Here is a 7,934-nt window from a genome sequence, read left to right as displayed (position 1 = left end):
AACACACTCTTAGCAAAAATCTTTCTAAATATATATAGAGGATATGAAGAAACAAGAACTCTTACATCACTGGTAGGAGAACAAAATGATAAAACTACTTTAGAAAATTGGCAGTTTTTATAATAAGCATAGACCTACAGCATGACTCAGCAATTCTATATTTAAGTATTCACTCAAGAAAATAAAAACGTGTCTACCAAAACATTGTACATGAGTGTATGCCAACTTTGTTTTGATAGGCAAAAATAAGAAAAAACTAAAAGTTTATCAGTACAAGAACAGATAAACAAATTATGATATATTCACATAATAAAATACTACCCAGCTATAAAAGAGAACGGCAATCATGAATCAGTTAAAACCCAGTCATTTTCATACATTAGAAGTTAATTACTTTTCTTGGAACCAACAGATGGCATAGTGATTATGTTGCTGAACTAGCCCATGGCTGACCACGGTCTGAGTCTTAGACCCAGTGCTTTGGAAATCACACTGGGCATGTGCGTGTGCAAGTCCACAATCCCAGGAGGAGAATGGAGGAGAGTGATTGCAGTGTGGTCATTCCCCTTGGGGCAGGGTGACTTCTCACTTTTCCTCTCACTGTTTCTGTCTCTTTTTCTCTCCAGTGAGCACATGTGCCCTAGAGCAAGACCTGCTTAAAAAAAATTAATTATTTTTCTCACCTTTTATTTTTCATTATGTTATTTTTAGTTGACCAGTCACAATTGTTTACATTTACAAGGTACAATATGATGTTTTCATATATGTATACAGTGTGGAGTGATTAAATCAAGCTAATTAATATAGCAATTTCTTCATTTATAGTCTCATAGTCTCTGAAATTTACTCTTAGTTATTTTGAGATATACATTATTTTATTTTTTACTATCGTCTCCCTGCTGTACAATTGATCTAAAAACTTAATTCCTCTTCTCTAACTAAAACTTTAGCTAACAAACTGTTTTCAAAGATATGGACTCTTTATGGCACCCTTAGTACAAAGAGTGATAGAGTTCAACCTCGCTGGTAGACTTTGAGATGGATTTTACTAAATAGGGTTTTAATTCTCAATCTACTCATTCCAGTAATATTCCGAGTATTAAAATGATCTTTTAATTCTATTCAATAGACTTTAGAAAAAGCAATTCCCTAAAGTTTGATCACGCAATGAAAGTGAGTTAAAAAATCAGCACCTAAATAGTTCCCATAAAACAAAAACTCTTCAAGGTTCTCAATAAGATGATTCTACTGTATTTCTCTATTGATATTTTTTTAATCAAACACAATATTTTGAGCATTTCCTCTCCTCAAAATACTTTTTTTCTATGAAAAGAGGAACAAAACAACAAAAAAAGAGGGAACAGAAGAAAAAACAGATACATATTGGCATTATTGTGTTTGTCACCATGTAACTCCCACAGAAGTTTCTCCTTCCTTACTTTCTTTTTTTCTTTAATTTTGGCAGAAGGCACATGCACTTGTCAGAGTGAAACAGAGAAAGAGCAAGAGAGAAAGTGAGAAAGCACCCCTCATGGGAAAGGTCATGTGCAATCCCTTCTCCTCCAATTCTCCCTCCTTTTGTGATTTTGAGCATGTATGCAAATATGTATTTCAAGCATTTGGGTCTGGGGCTCAAACCACAATTGGCCATGTGGTATCCAGTCATCCTAACCACTGTGCCACAGTGTGGACCTTCTTCCTTTCATTTGGCATTTATCATACTGTATTTTACATTTCTGTAATTTTATGAATATATATCTCATCCTATATTTGACTGTAACTTAATCTTTATTTTGTAGTGTGTCCTTGGAATTTCCCTTTTCCAGGAGTTTAGCATATCATCTTATACATGGTAGGTTACTAGTAAATGTTTATTGTTAATTATAATTATCTATTTAATTTTATTTTTTTATTTATTAAATTTATTTATTATTATTTTTAATTTGCTATAGGACACATGTGCTCACCAGAGGGAGACAGGGAGAGAGAGGGAAAGTGAAAAGCAAGCTACTAGGTCTAGTACTCAAACCATGGTCAGCCATATGGGAGTCCAGTGCCTCAACTGCCACACCACCAGCTACAATTCTTTTTATCAGCTGTTTTAGTTTATTGCCTTGCTGATAAAACAAAAATCATATCTGAGTCTGAGCTTCTCATAAAGAATACAGGTTTAGGGCTAGGATGTGGTGTGGTGGTTAAAGCAGCTAGATCCCACATGGCTTAGCCTGTGGTTTGAGTCCCAGATCTGGGTGACTTACAAAACACACTGGGAAAGGTACAAGCATACCCAAAATCCCAAAAGGAGGAAGAAATAAAGGAAAAGGGATTGCATAATGACTATTACCAGGGGTGGGGGGATGTGCTTCCTCTCTCTCTCTCTCTCTCTCTCTCTCTCTCTCTCCTCTTCTCTAGCAAGTACACACATCCTCTGGCAAGAAAGGAAAGGGAAAGAAAAGAAAAAGAAAAAAGAAAAAAGAAGAAAATACAAGTTTATTTAGATCAGTTTTAGAGGTTTAAGGTTAAGAGTCTGTATCTGGAAGCGTCTTCATGTTGGTGGGGACTCTTTCTATAGTCCCAAGGCAATATAGGGTATCAGGTGGCAAGAACCTGCACGTGTGTATGTGTCTCTATGTCTATCTCATTCCTTCTCCTTGAAAGTCCACCAGGATTCAACTGTGGGGGCCCCACCCTAATATCTTTATTCAATTCTAATCAATTCCCAAAGTCCTTATCTTTTGACATCTTGTCTGATAAAGTTTCCTTCCTCTTAATACCATCACAATGGCTTACCAAATTTCAACACAAAAACTTGGAAGGGATGGATTCAAACCATAGCTCTAACTATCAAAACGTTCCATCTCAAAAATAATAAATTTTGGGGACCAGCAGGCGGCATGGTGGTTAAGGTGCTGGACACTCCCACATGGCTGACCATGGTTCAAGTCCTGGACATGGTAGCTTGCTTTCTCACTTTCCCTCTCTCTCTCTCTCTCTCTCTGCCTGTCTCTCTCTCTCTGATCAAATTAAAATAAATAAATGTATAAATAAAATAAATAAAGTTAAATAATTCTTTTAAAAATAATAATAATAAAGTGTTAAGTTTGAAGATATTCAGTATTAATGCAGGTAACATCTATCTCAATATAACATATTTGAACTTTATGTTGAGGTACTAGAAACAGCTTAACTGTTTCAAACTCTTTTCAAGATACTTTCAGATGAACAGAGGTCATTTGAAAGTAAATCTATGAGTACCATCAATCTATGAGTACCATCAATCATAAGAATTTTTAAAATAAGAGTTTTAAATGATTAAGTTAATGTGAGTTCTTATTTTCAAAATTACATAGTTGTGGGGCTGGAGCTGAACTCCTACATGGCTGACCATAGTTCAAGTCCCAGAACCGGTGGCTTGCTTTCTCGCTTTCTTGTTCATTCTCTCTCTCTCTCTTTCTCTCTCTCTCTCTCTCTATCTCTCTCTTTCTTTCTCTGTGTGTGTGTGTGTCTGTGTGTGTCTTGCTCTGGTCAAATTAAAAATAATAATGATAAATAAAATAAAGGAAATAATTCTTTAAAAACAATTCAATATAAAAACACAGAATTGTATTTAGTAACTTTTTTTTACACATCTATTGATTTAAATGCATATGTGTATTCTATGGTAAAACTGAAGATATTCCAGAATATCTCTTGTTCTCTCAGCAAGGAGATCACTCTCTTTCACAAATACAAAATAAAATAATAATAATAATAATAAACTAAATAAATGATTCTAAAATTTTTTTAAAGTTTCAGATGCACTGCATACAATGTCTCCCTTTTAGAAAAGGTTTTTGTTTATTTGTTTGATTTTTTTTTAATATTAAAAATTTTTTTTAAGTTTTTGCCATAGGACATTTGTGTTTGCTGGAAAGAGACGGAGAGACAGTGAGAGGGAAAGTGAGAAATCACCCCCAATGAGGAATAACCATGCCACAATCTCTTCTCTGCCATTTTTCTTTTGGGATTTTGGGCATGTATAAGCACATGTCCAGCATGATTTTCAAGCCCCCAGGTCTAGTTAGCCATGTGGAGTCCAGTGCCTTAATCACCATGCCACCTACTGGCCCATCAAACAGAGTTTTTTGTTTGTTTGTTTCTTTCTTTCTTTCTTTTTTTGGAGAGGTTTTTGCTATAGGGCGCGTGCGCTCACCAGACAGACAGAGAGAGACAGAGAGACAGAAAGCGAGAAATCACCCCCCTCAAAGGGGATGGTCACGCCGCAATCCCTTCTCCTCCATTCTCCTTTTGGGATCTTGGGCACACACGCACATGCGCCCAGCGTGAGTTTTAAGCCACTGGGTCCAGAACACGAACCAAGGTCGACTACATGGGAGTCCAGTGACATAGTCATTATGCTAACTGCTGGTCCCTCAAATGGAGTTTTTAATTAATGTCTCTTATCATTCTGTTGGGATGGAAAACACACAGCCAACAGTTTAACCATGGCCAGGCCAACAGTTTAACCATGGCCATAATGATCTTTGTTGGAATTAATTTAAAATGCCAGTGGCTCCTAATAAAATAAACTTTGTGGTATTTCCTCATCATGTAGAAGAAGGGACCTACCTTTGCACTTACTCTTTTTTTTTTTAACTAAGACTTTATCTTTTAGAGCACTTTCAGGTTTATAGAAAAACTGAGTAGAAAAATACTGAGAAATCTTATATGCCCTGCTTCCCTCTCCACAACTTTTCCTTTTAACATCTTGCATTGTGGTACATTTGTTACAATTAATGAACCAATATTAATACATTATTATTACTAAAGTCCACAGTTGGCATTAGAGTTCATTTTTTATGTTATGTAGTTCTGTAGGTTTTGACAAATATATAATGTCACGTTGCACTCACTTTTAATTTTCTTCTTGCTTAGGAGTCAATTTTACATTCAGAAAATAATTGTGCTCACATCAAAAGAAAGTAGATAAAATTGGTCTACTGAAAGTTTTTCCCAGAGGACAGAGCACTACTGTTAGAATTCAATGACGAAAAAATGTACTTTGAACCAATTTTTATTAAGCTTATAAAAGCATTGATTTTTTTTTGACTAGGAACCCCCATAACTAGCAAAATTATGTTCCTTTGTGGTTAAACATACTTTGACTCTAAATGTTGAATGCCTGCAATGATGAAAATAGCTATACACAGCTTCTCAATATCATTATAGCCTTTTTTTAAAGTCTGGATTAGTTCATAAATGATAATGAGGGGAAAGTCTAATTTAAAATAATATCAAAGAAGCTTAAGCCTCCTCAGGTAGTAACAGCTTAAAAATCTAATTAGTCTATTTGTCTTTTGAACAACAATGCTAATAGAAAACTGCCTTTTCTTAGATCCCTGCAGAAGCTGGTCTGTGAGATAAAGAAATAGTTATTCTTGCCAGACATCCTTGGATTTATCCACAATTCAATCCATGCACATCTGTAGCAATTCTAATTTTTCTTATCCTTGCTTTGCTGCAGTGTCCCAGAGGCATGACAAAAGCATGAAGATATCATGCATTGCATTTGAGTTTGGTCTAGAAATCCAACCTTTTGCCACTCTGCAGCAACTTATGTCTTCATCAAAAGAGCTCTTCCCACCTGTGCTTCTGATTTGTCATTGTAATGCTCAAAAGGTTGTCACTGAGGCAAGCTTAGATACAACATATAAGCCCAAAATTGTGTAACTAAATTTAAAATAAAGTTAAGAGAGATTATCTATAAACATTGATATGAGAAGATTTTTGCAATCATCTAATTAGTGAATTCTGGGTCTATAAATCAGGACAATAGCATAAGTAATAGTGATAAATGGTAATAGTATCCAAACACTCAAAAAAATAATAACCACAGTTAAAAATACAAGATTTGGTATGTATAATCACATATTTAAGTTAAATACTCATCAATATAAACTTGTATGTATAGCTTATGTCTGGTTTGATTATCAACAACAAAAAATCTTAAAAATATCCTAAACATGCCATATAGTCATCTGATGTGACTTCAATCCCCATATCTTTTTCTCAATGTTAAATTCAAGAGGAAGGCAGGGAAGTAGAAATTTAATTCTGAAAACTGTCTAGATCCATGAAAATGGAGCAATAATGATAGGAACTGAATTTGACATATCTTGTATATATACAAAATGATGAAAAGATTTTTAAAATAATGTCTACCTACTTCTAAAGCTTATTAGAAATGTAGTGCAAAATAATATTGGCTTCATTTATCAAATTTTGTTAAAATCACAGCTATGATGCTCCTGTCTGTGTGACCTAAGTAGATTACATGATTCTTCTCCATTCCCCAATTTACTCATTGACATAACAGGAATAATAATATTCACTTCACAGACTTATCAAAGAAACAATTTAGATCATATATGTGACAGTACTTGGCACAACCCTTGGCCTCTGAGAGTCACTCAATAGACAGTGGACATTCAACCGAATCTATTTACAATTTGAGAGATGTAGCCCACACTTAAACTTAAGTTTTCCAATGTCACTTTGTAAGCTAATGCTGTCCAATGACCCAGAAGCAGTCATCTTCTGTTGATTGGTAATGTTCCAAAAGTGTATACACCAAAAGGAGATGCAGTGGATCATGTACTACTTGGCAGTGTTGTAACAGTGCTACAGAAATAATAATAAACTTTAAGAAATTGGACCCTAACTGCCAGTCATAGTTGAGCTACTATTCAGGACATCAGCTACTCTCACTGGAAATTTCCCATAGAAAATTCAGACACCTTGGTCAGCAGATATTCAGAGAGATACTCTCCCACAAGAAACAGAGAACTAAATCCAAAAATGAAAACTAAACAAAAAATAGTGTAACTTTTGGAGTTCTGTGACAGTCTTAGAATCAATGCAACCAGCAAGTCACAAGGGAAAATATAAGTACAAAACACCCTGCTGGAGATTTGGGGACAAAAAGTCTGAGAAATGGTCTCCATCAAAAAAGATTTCATGATCATATTGAAAAACTGGTTCACTTGGGAAATAATCTTTAAGTCCCTAAATGCAGGGTAACAACAATGAAATCTCTAGTTTGGAGAGGGAAGACCTCAACACGGGCCTGCACACTAAAAATAAGGATCTCAAATACTTTATTTATTTAGAGAAGGAAGACAGTCCATAAAAATGGAGACTTAGGTCTCAGTTTCACAGTGACTACTCATGAGGTGTTAGTCAGGTAGTAGCTGTCTAGATTTCAGTGTTTTCATCTACAATGTATCAGGTCTGGATAACATAATAATTATGGTTCTACAGCAAATGGAAGGAGACTCTTAAGATGATTCTTAAGCAATAATAGAATTTTGACAGTTGGAGATTTAATAAGAATAGACTTAAAGAGATAGCATGATAGGATGAAAGTTAAGAGATAACTCTCTCTCCTCTTCTCTAGCAAGTACACACATCCTCTGGCAAGAAAGGAAAGGGAAAGAAAAGAAAAAGAAAAAAGAAAAAAGAAGAAAATACAAGTTTATTTAGATCAGTTTTAGAGGTTTAAGGTTAAGAGTCTGTATCTGGAAGCGTCTTCATGTTGGTGGGGACTCTTTCTATAGTCCCAAGGCAATATAGGGTATCAGGTGGCAAGAACCTGCACGTGTGTATGTGTCTCTATGTCTATCTCATTCCTTCTCCTTGAAAGTCCACCAGGATTCAACTGTGGGGGCCCCACCCTAATATCTTTATTCAATTCTAATCAATTCCCAAAGTCCTTATCTTTTGACATCTTGTCTGATAAAGTTTCCTTCCTCTTAATACCATCACAATGGCTTACCAAATTTCAACACAAAAACTTGGAAGGGATGGATTCAAACCATAGCTCTAACTATCAAAACGTTCCATCTCAAAAATAATAAATTTTGGGGACCAGCAGGCGGCATGGTGGTTAAGGTGCT

This window comes from Tupaia chinensis, unplaced genomic scaffold, assembly GCF_000334495.1.
Source record: "Tupaia chinensis unplaced genomic scaffold, TupChi_1.0 Scaffold000094_1, whole genome shotgun sequence".
Lineage (NCBI taxonomy): Eukaryota > Metazoa > Chordata > Mammalia > Scandentia > Tupaiidae > Tupaia > Tupaia belangeri.
The sequence above is the reverse complement of the archived record's forward strand: the minus strand, read 5'-3'. Positions refer to the sequence as shown.